Here is a 15,537-nt window from a genome sequence, read left to right on the forward strand (position 1 = left end):
AGTCTAGTCAGGAGTCAAGACTCTGAACAATCTATGTTTAAGGTATTATTTTTCTCAATGGAGCTCAAATTCTGTGGAAATGGCATTTTTCTTAAAGCACTCCTAGGCTATGTTTCAATGAGTGACTTATTTCAATATGTTCTTCATCAATGCATTTTTAGTACCCAGCAACCATGCCATGAGATGGGGTGCATGATCTAAATATTAGGTTTTTCCATCCACGGGCAGACCAGTGGGCTAATGGTTTTGGAATCCTGCCTCTAGCAGTGGCCATTACCTGATGCTTCAGAAGCCAGGAATGAATTTGCATGACCCCAGCCCTTAAGATGTCCCCTGTGGAAAGATAGGAAATTGGCAAGTAGGATCATTTCACGGATGTGCTGAAGCTGTCATTCCTAGAAATCTTTGGCTTCAGCTCTGTGCCTGGTAAGTTCACCTGCGCATGCAGTAGGAACTGTTCCCGTTTGCAAATTGCTCATTTTGCAGGGAGACGGAGAGCCCTGTGTCCATGTCCATTCTTTGTCCTCTTTGCCTTTGGCTATTGAAAAGGTCGCTAAATACTTGTTCTGATAATATTGAGGTTGAACGTGCCAACTCCTCTGGCGTGACCGGAACACTGGGGTGTAACAGTTTTAAGGAAGGGTCAGTGAAGGAAATTAAATCATTTCAGTCCACCATTCTTGTTTTGTTTTGTTTTTTACATGATTATTTAATATTTAGCTGTAAAATTGAAGAGGGAAAAAAATAAATGAAAAGCAGAAATAAGTCTGTTTATCTTGTGAGTCCACTATTCCCTTAAAACTTAGGCAAAATATCCTTGAGGTTGTAAATATGTGTTTTTCTAGCATAAAATCACGTTGACATCATACTGTACTCTGTCCCAAGAAGGAAAATTCACAAATCTAGTCTGCGGCCCACAACATAAACATTTTTATATGAAGTTTTTTAATTTTACTTAAGTTTTTTAATTGTCATATCAGTTTTAGAGATAAATAAACTTAAGGATAAAATACAGCATTTTCACCCCAGCTCTGTGTTATTTTGTGTTTTAATAACAATCATAATCTAGTATTAACTAAAAGTTCCCCGTGTGACAGGAGATTCTTATTCTACTTTGGGTATTTTGCTAAAATGACTAAAGTTTCTGAGACATTCAACACGATCCACCATTAAAAAATTTGATAACATTTTAATTAGCATTTGGGTGCCCGCAGATGGATTCTACTACACAGAGTCACAGCATTTTTCAAAAGTCCCTCCGACTAGCTATGTATATTTTTTGAATGTTAAAATTTTTTTTTCCCTTCCTCTTTTGATCCTTTTTCTGAAATGGATGTCTCTCCCTCTTACCATCTGTCATTAAAGGAGTGTAATTTCATGACCCTTTTCTTCTACTTGCAACTTCCTCTAAACAAAAGGACACAATAAATAAACACAGGAGATAAGACCATCTCTTCCCCCGCCCTCCTCCACCGCCTTCCTTTGAATCTCTTGAGCAGCCAGAACCACTTTACTTCTTCAAATATTGTCCTGAATTAGTATCCACACTGATGCAGCGAGGCTAGAGTGCATGATAATAATAAATACCAAATGGGGGCCAGCTGTGATATGTGTATTGATATATATTTTTTCTAGTACTTTTGGCAAACCTATCTTGCTGACTATACTGATGAAGGTTGCAAGTAATTGTGTACGCGTTTCTGTGAAAGATAAATGACCTTCCTTCCCAAGGACGCTTGGCCAGGCCTTAATGCTGAGTGAGTGAGTGTGTGTGTGTGTGTGTGTGCGCGCACGCGTGTGCATAACTGTTTTCTGACGGCCTGACAAGGCATCTTGATCATTTCCTCATTTTGAGGCCTACCCATAGCCTCGTGCATGGCCCCCCTCTCTGAAATGTTATTATTCTGTCGTGAGGCCTTCTTCGGCCAGGATGTTACTTCATTTCCACCTTTTGTCTCAGCCTGAATGTGAATGATGCTCTTTCAGCAATATACAGCCGCTTAAACTCCCTGCTGCTGCCTTACATAAATATACAACACCCGTCTCGCCCTATAACTCACTTCAGGCCTGGAAAAATAGTGACTTCCTTTATTGGTCAGATTCTCTCGCAATTCCCAACAGCTGTATGTTCTCACCTCAGAGGATCCTTATCTTCAAGTTTCCATTTGTCTCAGCACTATTCCAGTGGATTGCCAATAAAAATGATTCCCATTTTTATAACTCCTGAGAACACGGGAGCAGCTTTCCAGAGAAACTGATGTACCCCCTGTCCCTGTCCCCCCCCCACACACACAAATAAACAAACAAACAAAACCTCCGGACAACTTAACAAAAAGGGGTATTTTGTCTGCAGGAGAGATGACCTTAGAACTGAGTGTGTAGGGAATTCAGTAAAATGTGAAGTGTGGTCTCTAAACACATTAATTACATTCAAGAAAATCTGTGTTTATTAAATCTGTGTTTATTTTCTTCCTTGAGAGGATGAATTGAGCGATATGGCACGTAATTGTTAAGATCACACATGTTCATAGGTATCTAAAAGGAATGCCGCATTCACATTATATTAGTGACTCTATCTTCATTAATAAATTTAATCACCTCTCTGTGCCTCTGAATTCAGCATGATTTTAAAATGTGGCTGGGTTCTATTAAATGTACTTTTTAAAGTGAAAATGTAAGAAAGAAAGAGAAAGGTTTTGGAAGTTGAAATTGCTAGGTAATTGTAAGATAGTACGATGAATAAAGGCACTTTAGTTATAGAAGCCGGTTACCTGTGGAAGTGAGCTTGGGGTCTACTGTTTACTGTTGCGGAATTTGGAGCAACTAGTAACGTAAATCTCAGTTGCAGTATCTGCCAAATGGGAGCTAAGTAGCTCCCTCTCACAATGTTTTCAAAATTAGGAAAGAAAATATCCACTAAAGAGTAAACTCCAAAATGCTCTACAAATGGGATATCTCAGGTTACTTTTTCCCCTCCATGATAAAAGTTGTGGTCATGATAGGCAAATCTGAAAGAAAAATGTTTGCAGGTATAGGAGCATGATATGAAAAAAATGAGTACTTTGGGCATTTGTGTTACAAGACCACATACTGAATGGGAGGGCAAGAATATTAAATACTAATGTGTCAAAGGTACATGTTTTTTTGTTTGTTTTAGGAAAAAAAGGTAGACATTCAAGGAAAGGGGAAATATGTCAGGTTAAAGTCAGTGATACCCCTCTATTTTACGACTTTACCACTCTCCACAGGAGGAGGGACAGTTATTGACACACAGCATGTGTCAGGAGAAAGACTTGCGGGCAGCTCTGTTGCCAAGTGGAAACTGACCATTGTCACCATCTTATGCAAAACTTTGGCTCTGGGAGTTGTTTTCCCGTTCTGCTTCCTCTGTCCAACATCATCCCAAAGTGTGAATGATGATTTTGGAAGTCACCTGGCTGTGATCAGCACGTCGAATCTGTCCCCAAAGACAGTTTCCAAATAAATTAACATGATCCTTTCAGCATTTATGCTGAATATGTCCTAGAAATGTGAAGGCTCTTCACTCCTACTCTTGCTCTTTGGATGTATGTGCAGAGGTAGCCTTTTATAAATTCTCGTCTCCACTCTCCACTCAGACCAACAATCTCCAAAACCGTCCGTTTGAACGGGAGGTGATTGCAATTGTGCAGCCGACATCATTAAAGGCAGCCCAGAGTCTTCTATTGCCCATTACCTCAAATAGCTGTGGGTAGAACTTAACATTGTGTTAGGGTCAAATGTTCCCTTGTCAGTGGGGAAATTTTTCTACTCTAAATGAAATGTTACAAAATACATTTCCCCCTACAAAGCTCTGGACGTGGAGCTGTTTTATTTATCTGACCACTCTGAGTACTGTAAAACATGCTGTTTCACGTTGTAACATAAGCTCTTTTTTTAAAGTGTGCCCTGAGTATTTGCAATTGTTATCAGGCCCAGATGTATCCGAGTGTCAGCGTGAAGCTCTCCTAGTTGGCTCAGAGACACAGAATGTAATTAGCGCAGAGGCCTCTGTGCTAAGTTTGTAGTAGAAGCACTGCCTGAGAACAACCATTTGCCCTTCTGCTCTCCTGTTCCCCACCTCAACTCCCTAAAAAAACGGTGGCAAATACTAAAACCTATTGTTTGCAATCCTGAAGCTATTCTGAGTAGAGCAAACACAGGTTTTGATTGAGATTTTTGAATAAGAGGGAGCTAGTGGCGAAAGTTAGCTGGGGAAAAGAAACAAGATTCAGAAAAGCTAGGACTAGAAGTGGACAAGTTTAGAGGGCCTCAAAGAGAAAACGGGATCCTCAGTGAGTTTTGAAATCACATGCTCAAAATCCAAAATGCTATCATTTCGCTTTCTTCTCCTTTCCAGACCTTCAACTTTTACAAATAGATCCAGGAAGAAACATTTACATTATAGGCAACACTTCTCAACCAGTGCTCCATCCTGTGGCTTGTTCCAGAGAAAAGTTCCTGAATTTCACAAAGAAAGTAAACATGGCACGGTGCAACCAACAGGGGGGCATGGACAAAACTGATCTGCATTCTTAAGAAAACTGATCACTGTATTTGGTTCAGAAAAAGGGGCAAAAGCAAACAAAAATAGGTGGGTCTTTTACCCGATGCAGCACACATTAGTGAAGGCAACATAATTCCTCCCTGACCCTTGCAGGAAATCAGTTTATGCCCTGAAGCATGAAATTTGATTGTAATTATTTTAGCTTGCTCGGCTACATATGTTATTGATGATGTTTCCTAAAAATCACCAGCCTCTTAGAAATCCTGCCACAGTACTTGACTCAACGACCTGTAAGGTATACATAATAGAAAATAAACCATGCAGGGTTTCACTATTGATTGTTCTGTAGACACTCCACTTTTCCTAAAGAGGAAAATACCAATGATACACAACAGTGGCATAGAAAACAAGATTATATTTACGAATGTCTAAATATTTATAAAAGGTGAAAGTTCATGTGAATTAATTAACTGCCTGAAAATCTCATGTATCTTAGCACAACCCAAGTTCAAGTAGAAGTTATACCTTCAGTTTATAAACTCAAAGCCATTTCTCTTTTTTTGCAAGTACAATGAACTGATGAGTTGAGATAATTATCCACGTGATAGAGGTTTCCAAGTGTATTCCACATTGAGATGAATACCACAACTAGTCACCTGAATTTATAAAAGTTTTTGAATAACTTTCCAATTTCTCACTTTGCCTCCCTGCTGAATGAATGAGTAAAAATTCTAAATCATATATCAATCAAATAAGCCAGACAAAACAAGATTATAGCTTCCTAGGGGCTCTGGCTCCCTGAACTGCAAAATGGAGGTTTATGGTATTTACAAGTTTGGTTGCAAAATGAGTCACCTTCCCCAGCAGTGTCGTAAGAAAGTCAAAAGATTTTCCTGGTAGGGAGAAAAAGTTCATTTTTATGATACATATCTATGCTTTATGTTATTTTGCTCTTTGGAGACTCTTCCCATCCATTCAGAATAAGAAAACCTAGAAATAGAATTAAATCTTGATTATACCTCCCATCTTCACCTAAATGCCCTACTAGAACAAGTTTTACTCTGAAGTTCAAATGGCTTTAGGTACATTTCTCTCTTTCTCTTTATGCTCTGCTTCCAAAGATTCAATGCAAATCTACTACATGGTGTGTATCCGGCTACCACTGCGTGCACAAACATGAGTACCTACCCAGGTGGGACTTCCTCTTACCATGTGAGACCAGTATTTTAAAAACTAATAATGCAATTAATTATTGACTATCCTTGTAATAAGTATGAATAGGGAGTAGTGAAGGGTATGCTCTAAGGGAATGGCCAGAGAAACTAGGCCCCAGATGGTGGCCGAGAGGGAGGGGAGGCCTCCTTTGGGAGGATTTGTAAAATGGGATTTGGAGCTCCAGTAGGAACTAAGCAGTTCAGTGGGAGGCAAAACACATTTTACACAGAAGGAACCTCTCTCTCAATGAAATCCATTTGAGTTTGTTTGCAGGTCTGAAGTCAAAGGAAAAGTCAACTTCAGCACCATTCAGGGAAAAAAGTATGTACCAGAAACCTGTTTCCTGAGTTACCACGAAGACAATTCTAATCCTCTGTGGTTCTTTTTGACTCCACTGTGATTTTTCTCCAGATTTTGTTGCCATGTCCCATGATTTGGCTCTGGTTAGGCAATAGGAAGTCTCCTGCACGTGAGATACGGTGCTCTAAAGTACGGCTCAAACCAGGCTCACGTCGGAGGGAAGACATTAAGATATGAAGAGGTACAAGAAAGATTTTACCAGATGTCACAATATTGAGAGAAGAGGATGAAAAGGAAGTGACAGATATAGTGGAAGGAGGGAATCTCTTCTTTTCTGAAGATGTTTCCTATATTGTTGGTAAAAGACAGAGGCACCAAATGCTTAAAGGAATGACAACAGGTAAATAATGGACAGGAAACTGGAGAAAGCACACGCGTGCTGGTATGAGAAGCTGCTATACTTCCTTCTCTGCCCCATCATTCCCACCTGATTAGATTTTGCCAACTCTCACTCCTCTCAGGACATAATTTTCCCCTGCAGCCTGAATTCTACCAAGTTAACATAGCTTATGAAGATCAAGTTGTGTTCTGTGTATTTAATACATCATCTCTAAGGATAATCATTCTGGAATCTGAACTAGTTTCTGTTGTCTAGCTCCACTTGACAATGATTTATGAACCAGAAAACAAGACAGCCTCATTTTCATAAAGTAAATGGAACCTTCTGGACCAGGAGGAGCTGTGAAACTTGTTTTGACTAGGAAACTGAAACAAACATGACATAAAAGTCAATACAACTGCACCGCTGGGCTCTCATTTTACAAAATAACTGCCCCCCACCACTCTGGCAGGATGACAATTGAAATGTTGCATTACCCAATAGTGGTTTTTATCTTCACTAATTACCAGCCTGGTGTGATGATGAAGGACACTGGAAAATGAAAATAAGCACATGACAATCATTTCTTAGAAATGTCAGTCTCATCCAGAAATCAGGAGCTTAAAAATGTTTTAAAGGAAATATTTTACAGTTTCTATTAAAAACCCTTTGTTGTCTTAAAGAGATGGCGATACTATGATGTGGGCACAATTTACCTATAGTAAATGTTACTTATAATGAGAACTTGCAAAATAATTTCATAGTGAACATAAAGTACTCTAGACATTGTGAAAAGTCTTTTGCCCATGTACATCCATAACCAATGCATAATTACAGCTGTAACCTTTTTGCCCATCCATGTGATGGGGGACAGTGGGTAACATATCAGAGTGGTAAAAAGGACAAACCACTCTACTTCATACCTGGATATAGACACTTGTTTTGGGCATCTCTTTGTCGTCTCCGTGTGTAAGTTTTCTCCTCTGTAAAAAAAGGAAAAAAAATAACAGTGATACAAGCCTTATAGGGCTATTGAGAGAGAAATCAATGAGATATTATACTTCGTGTGCCTTTCCTTGTTCTTGATGAGTTATTCAGTTCCGCAAACATGGAGTACCTGCCACCTTCCTCCATTTTCCTTTGGAAAATAAGGCAAAAGTTAAAACTATTCAAATGGCACCTAATCTTCTAAAAGGTAAGAATGAGAAGATTTACCTGAATCTCCTAAAATTATACAACAGTGATGCCCTACAATGACATCATGACCACACCTGGAAATGGAATGATAGAGCCTTAAGCGTCAATTTGGTCTTTGAAAATTGTCTTAAAAGGAGACGGGAACATAAAACAAGGGGCATTTTAATGGACTGCGTTTGGCTAACTTACACGTCTGAATAATGTATTTAAAATCATAATCTCCATACATACAGTTAACTATTAATCATACACAAAAAGTATTATACAGAGCACATGAGCTCTCATATAATTGTCACACGTATTAAACAGTCTCTGTCTAGCTTTGATTTAAATCTGAAATAGTACAGAAATACATTTCTATTTGTGAAATGAAATGCATAATTTAGATGGATGCCCATTTTTGCCTATACCAAAGAATACTACATGGTCATTGTCAGAGTTTTGTTTTGTCTTTTTTTTAAGTGGAAACAACAGAAAGGAGCATAGACATGTCTTCAGAATCACTTCTGCCTCTGAAGTGTTACTTTTTTTGAATTTTGAAGTTTATACTAAAAAATGCATACATCATCTATGTGCACTTTAAATAATTTGCTTTTTAAAAACATCCTTACACTTACTCTCCAAGTTTAAGAAATACTACGTTTCCAGTGCCTTAAGGAATTTCTTTACCCCCACCCATCATGATCCCATCCCTCAGCCCACCCCACTCACGATACCACTATACTGAATTATTTATTTATTTATTTATTTATTTTAGGGACAGAGTCTCCCTCTGTCACCGCGCTACAGTGCAGTGCAGTGATCACTGCACAGAGACTGTAGCTGGGACTACAGGTGTTCTCACTACACCCAACTAACTTTTTTGGTTTTTGTAGAGATAGGGTCTCACTCTTGCTCAGGCTGGTCTTGAACTCCTCGCTTCAAGCAATCCTCCTCCCTCAGCCTCCCAAAGTGCTAGGATTACAGGCGTGATCCATTGTGCCCAGCCACTATCCTGAATTTTGTGTTAACAATTTCTGTTCCTTTTCTTTAAAAGTTTTTCACCTTCATATAGATCTTTCATCAGTATGGTATCTAGATTTTCTAGTTTTTAAATTTTATGTAAAATGTATTTAATTTTACATAAAATTTAACTTTGTACGTCTTTCTCCATCTTCTGCTTTTGCTCAACAGTAAGTTTTGTGATTCCTTGATGTCATATGCATCGCTGTTAATTCCTTTTCTCCAGTATGCAGTTTCCATTGAATGAACGTGCCACAATCTACTTTATCATTCATCACTGATGAACAATTTAGTTGGACACGTGAAAGAATTTCTGCAGATATACCTCTAAAAGTCAAATTACTGTGTTGGAAGATACACAATTTCCAAACTATTCGATTACCTCAAAGTCTTGTCCAAGATAGTTATTAATACATCCGTTTATTTTCCACTCAGCAGCAGATTGAACTCCCATTGTTCTACATCTTCACCAAGTCAAAATAGTGGGCACGTTCATTGACAAAACAATTCAATCGAGGAAAAAGTAAATCATCAAGTTGACATTCGGATTTTAAAATAAGCTGGTTTGAGTTTTACCAACAGTAGTATTTAATTAAAATGTCCTTAGTTAATTAACTCAACATTTGTGTTTTTTTAGTACAAAAAGGGTCAAGATGCTTGGCCAGAATTTCGCCCAGAACAATCTCTGCAACTAAAAATATCCTACAGCTGCCAGAGCCTCAAAGGTGGAAGTGGGGAGGCAAATTCGAACATGAGACAGAGGATTAACAAAGAGCAAGCTTTTTCCCTGGATGCCTCATTTGGGTTTGAGGAATAAGAAATATAACTGCTCTTGCCCAGGAGTTATGTCAAGGAAGGGAGGCTCAAAGAGTAAAATTTTGATTTGCTGTTACTTGTTATAATGATTAAAGAAGACCAGTTAGGTAATGTTGAAATTTCCTTCTAGATCTAAATACTTTAATATTGTCATTGAATGTTGTTTTGTGTTTTTTATTATACTCACAGGTCCTAGAGACTGGAGGGCCACATGGAGAAGTGTCACATGGGGAAGACACAAGAGTTGTCAGGTGGCAGAAGACAGGAGTCAGGGGAAGGCCTAGGCCAGAACCTTCACTGGGGTTTCTGTGAAAAAGGCAAGGCAAGGCAGGTGAATGGTTTAGGACTGGTTAGTTTGAGTGACGTGGCAGGCTTTAAGCCATGGGGGTGGTCTGCAGTTGTGTAGTCCTGATGGGTAAGGCAGAAGAATATTTCTTCCTGGGGTATAAGAACCCCATATAGGAGACAGGGCTCTTGATCACTTGGTAGTATGTCAAAGGTGAGCTCCTGGCTGAGTCCTTGTTACCTTTAAGAATCAGCTAGCCCTTGGAGGGGCAGTCTCTCCCCAGCCAAAAATGTTTTTTAAGACATCAAGACATCATAATATACAGCAAATTATATGTATGCATCGATGTGCATATATATATGTGTGTGTGTGTGTGTGTATATATAAAATACAAATGTCAATGCAACAGTACAGAGAAGCTACAGAGTTGTTTAGACAAAGGATTGTCCGGAAATCTACAAAGATTTTGACTAATTAATTTGGTTTGACACGCAAAGACTTAGTCAAAAAATATTTTCTCACTTAGGATCAAATGGTATAAACCTGGTAAATTTGCAGACTTAAATAAGTCTAATTCTTAATGATTTCTAGCAATAAATAGACTAAGCGGTTTTATGAGCATCCACGTGTCTGCTGGGGAACAGTCCCACGTCGAGAGATATTAAAAACCTATTCATGTAAACTAGACTTTACGAACAAGAGCACTTCCACAGGGCAGTTCCTCAGCACATCAAATTAATGGTTTTCCTTCAGATCATGAGGCATAAAATCGTCAAAAAAGGTTAGGTTAGGTCCTCCTGTGGTGACGAGACCCCACTGAAAAATAAACGATTTGATCATTTCTATTCTAAGAAAATCAGCCTTAGTTACTATACAATTAATCCGCCCTAGGCAATTATTGTACTGACTATAAAACTAGACAAAAATATGGCTTTGACCCTGCCCTGTCATCACGTTCAGGTAGATGGAAGGATGGCTCAAAGTACAAATTGTCTTCACACCTAAATTAGGTAAATTTAGGAATATAGAATTCAGGTGGATATTTCTAAACAAACTGAAACTAAACTGTTAAATTGACAAAATTTAACCCGATATTTCCACTTTGTGAAATATATCTTGAAATATTTGTATAACCAAGGAACTTAAAGATTGTATTCAGAGATGGTTGTTTTTAAACTTCTTATTTCCAAAATAATATTTTTGAATGATTAATGATTAAATGGTTAATATATTATCATTTTTTAGCAAACATCTAGGATTGCTTAGTGGTATTTATTTGCCAATATGTGGTGCTGTTATCTTGAGATCATCTGCACGTGGTCTTGCTGTCAATGCAGAAGCAGGAATGTAAGTTAATGAAGAAAGGGCTGGAATGGATTAATCTGAGATTAGGATGTCATAGCTCAGCCCATCCAGTACACATTTGTTTCTCAGCAAGTATCCTGTTTTGATAGCCATAGGCCATTAGGAACAGAAATCTCCATATAAGATAGGGGAAGTGATGGATTCATTTGTTCAACTTTCCAACCAATATTTATCAATTACCTACTATGTGCCAGGCCCTGAGCTAGACATAATGATTTTGACCAAAAGGAAAGCATTCCACAGACCTCTTGATTTCTCATTTGAAATGTAGGGGGTAGGGGGTAGGGAACGCATCTAGTGACCAGCTGGATACACATTTGGGGCAACATGTAGTAAATATTGATGACAGTGCCTGCATGAGGTTGATGTTGCAGTCTGAGCTCTAGTACAGAACTACATTTTGCATTTGACTCTAACCTTCTTTTAAATTATAAAACAATTTGAGGTTTACTGATGATAATAAAATTCCCTTTGATTGTGTGTGTGTCCATCCTGATTTTTCATGCAGTTTCAATGCTATTGTTGACAATAATTGGATTTTTATGATCTAGGTCATATATGAGAATATTTACAATGTTATTAGGATGTATGTCCTCTTTATAAATTGAGATATAAATGATATTTATAATTATATTACATTCACAGAGCAATAAATGCTTATTTTTGAAATTTGAAACACTTGTAAAACTTTTGGGGTATTGAGTCAACTCACAGGATTTCTGTCTCTGGGTTTACATTAGCAATGTAGATAGACGTTCTGAAGTCAATATGCTCATCACTGAAAGCAAGAAAAAGCCTTGCAGGATTTACCCAAAATAAATGTGGGTCCTTTTGAAATGCACCATGAACTACAGAACAGATTGTAATTTAGGCTAGTTTACAAAAAAGGGAGACATGTATGTGCAGAAATTTCAAAGGCGTCTGATTTAGGCCTTTCCTGTCTGGGAAGTTCTTGCAGAGTTTGGGTTCTGGTCTGGGCCCCACTCCTGCAGGTGGACTCCACAGCTCTTTGGACGAGGAGGGCAGAATGGAAAGCCTCCTGGCACATAACAGATACCTGGCGTAAGCAGGCGGTGAAATTACCGTGGAAGCTATTCATTATGTGTTTTCAATATTCTCTAAAAGGATAGCCCACCCCTAACTACATATTTATACGTATTTACTTGATAATCAATAAAAGAAAATGGCTGCATTATTTTGATTAAAATATCAACCCGACGTGTTACTATAAAATCACATTTAAGAAGCCAGAAAAGGGGAGATAGCAGTTCATGCTACCCTCCAGCCTATGATATATGATATTTTCAGGCTTCGAGGAGAGCAGACACATTAAGAAAATAGTGCTAATGATATTAAAGTACTTTACAAGGCTTGTTACTAAGAGCTGACAAACCTGTCAAGTGTATAATGTAGGAGGCTATCGTAACGTTCTCAGAAAACCATACCTCTACCCCATTTCACTGCAATCTCCTAATAATGGAGCTGCTATAAATTCTAGCCAGCAATGGGACAGAGCCATGGCTTCTCACCCCAATGTGAGGACATGATAAATATAAAAGAAAATGGCTGTCAGTTTTGGCGCCCGAACCTTATTACAAAGTCTTAATCTTACTGGCCTCAGCACCTTTTATCACCGCCTTGTTATGAGCTGATGGCTTTTTTATTTGCTGGGAGATGGAGGATGTGTCATTTGATGTCCTTTTATGTAGCCACTGCTCTGTCCTCTCATGAAAAAAAAACATTTTATATGTTTATTACAGTAACCGATTAAATGCGAGACTCATGCTGTTGGCTCAGGTACTGTGGGCTTAGGATTTAACAGAGCCTGGATTTGAATACATCATTATGAGTATTTATGTGAATGGGGCTCAAATAGGAAATTAATTTTTCTCAGCCCTGGAGAGAGAGCATTTGCAATATTCATGATGGTTTATTCTTGCTATTATTGTTATTGGGATTGGTCATTCCTGGTTCCAAGGTCTGCTGGAAATCCCAGCTCTCACTTTTCTTCTTCCTTTAGACCGTGAGCTTTGAGGAAGGAGGCCTTGTAAACATAGTCTTGCTCAGACTCGGCTCAGGTTCAATCAGCTTGATCCTTAAGATGAGATAAATTGCAATTATCTAAATATTAGTCTGGAAATCTCGGAGCTCACTTCCCGTCTCCTTCATTTATGGCAAATGAGAGGCTGAACTTCACTTGAAACACTGACCTTGCTAGAACCTTTATCCACCAGAACTGCTGCCAAGTGGCAGCGTCAGGTACTTAACGGGACCTGACATCGATGGGCTGGTTTCAAGCTGTGGCCAGAGACTCCATCACTAGATCTTATCTTCAATCTGTGTCCATAAAACGCGATGGCCCAGGGTGTCCAGGCACAGAGAGCTTTATCCTGTCTGCTGTGCCCGCCAACTGAGAATCAGACTCCAGAGCAGGAAATCTCCAGTTCCATTCAGGGGTGGGACTCACTTGGTGTCTGCACGCCTATGAGCTGGTGCTCAACACTCCTTTCTCTTCACCCAGGGCTTTTGCATTCTATAGTCAAAGGCCAAGGAGGCCCCAGAGATTTATTTCTCTCTATATTGTAGGAAATCATCAGATTGATGGCTCCAACCGTTGGCTTTATGTATCTCCCGTCTCTGAGGTGGGGTGTATTTTAAGCTGGCGGAATTGGTTTAAAAACAAAAATTCAGTTATACGACTGACACTTCCTTTGATTGCATCCCACCAAATAACTGGCTTGACTACATTTTTGACATAATGAATTATTTATTTTAATAAAGGGACAGAATGGTAAATTAGGCATTGTAAAGAGGCACAAGTCATATTTCCCTTTTATTTATTCTATTGTTAGAAATTGCCTGAGTTATGCAGGAACCCGTTTTATTGTGGGATCCAGTTCTGAGCTGTGAGAAGATATGGAAATGCTTTGTGTTCTTTTCTTTGAAAATGAAAGAATTTGGGTGTTTCTCTTCCCTGAATGCACCTGAGGTGTGAGAGTTAAAAATCTCCTTGGGTCTTTTTAGCACCTTGCCTTTTCACGTATAACTTTCTGATGAAGGAGTATTTATGCTTAAAATGCAACCTTGGCATGAGTAGGCACTGAAATGGCCCCTCCTATGATTGTTCCTGTAATAAGCCATTCGTGATTTGCCACTATACAAAGAAAAAAAAAAAACTGATGAAAAACCTAATACATTGAAAAAGGCAAATTACATGTCTAGAAATTTAATTAAAAAAGAAATAGCCCTCTCCGTATAAAGGTTGGCAGTCCCCTTCACAAGCTTCCTCATACTCTTCTTTTCTCCTCTCTCCAAGCACAAAAAAGTACTTACCAGCAATACCCATACATGCATATTAATGAGAAAAGACAGTCAGTTGCAAGTAACCCAGAGGTGCTTGGCCCCTCAGAAGAGGTGAGCAGGTTAACTGGTCTGTAACTTACAATATATCCTCTCATTGACTTTCACTGTACCTTCCCCAACCTACTTGTGAACCAGCAATGACACCATCCACACTAATAATGAGAGTGTTTCTTCATGTCTGCATCACATGTTACGTTTTACAAAGCTTTCGTGTGTGTATTTTTTCATGTCATCCTCACCATCATCCTTTAAGTTAGCTAAGCTGAACATGAATATACTCACTTATCAAACAAGGGAATTGATACAAGGGGCATCAGATAGAATCCAAGATGCTCAGTTACATGTGAATTTCAAATAAACAATGAAGACTTTTTTGAGCGCAGGTATATCCTGAATATAACTTGGGATATTTTTCATACTAAAAATCATTTGTTGTTTATCTGATGTACAAGTTTAATTGGACAACCTGGATTTTTATTTGCTAAATCTGCCAACACTGACTGAGACTCAAAGAAGCATTTGCCAGTTCTCACAGTAATAAATGGCAGAGTTGCTACTGGATATGATAAGAATTGCTAACTATAAGATTTATATGCATTATCTCATTTAATCCTGACACTATGAGGTTATTCTCTTCATTTTCTAGGTGAGGAAACTGAGGTACCCAGGGAGTAAGTAACTTGCTCAGCGTCACACAGCTCACAAGTGGTAGACTAGCAGCACAATTTCCACGGTCTCTGGTGTTTTCACCACTTTAGTGTGTTTGGGACCTGGGATTCTGGCTCTGCCTTGAAGAGACTCATTCAATTACATGTTTCAGGCAACTGCTTTGTGGCTCTCAGCCTAAACTTTGCAGCTCCCCAGAAAGTCACTGGAGGAATACCATCTGCAGATGCCCAGTTTACACTGGGCTGTCTGCTTCCCTTAGCAGAACTGTTTCTATGAGATTTTGCTGCTAAGGGCACCTGTAGTAAACTGGCATTGCTCTTTGCTGAGAAAGTCAACATCATCAAGTGAAGTCTGACTTTCACCAAACAAGAGCTAAGGTGCAGATTAAAGGCTCCTTAAAGTATGTAGTTAGGGCTGGGT

The sequence above is a fragment of the Propithecus coquereli genome, unplaced genomic scaffold, assembly GCF_000956105.1.
Source record: "Propithecus coquereli isolate 6110/MARCELLA unplaced genomic scaffold, Pcoq_1.0 Scaffold20, whole genome shotgun sequence".
NCBI lineage: Eukaryota > Metazoa > Chordata > Mammalia > Primates > Indriidae > Propithecus > Propithecus coquereli.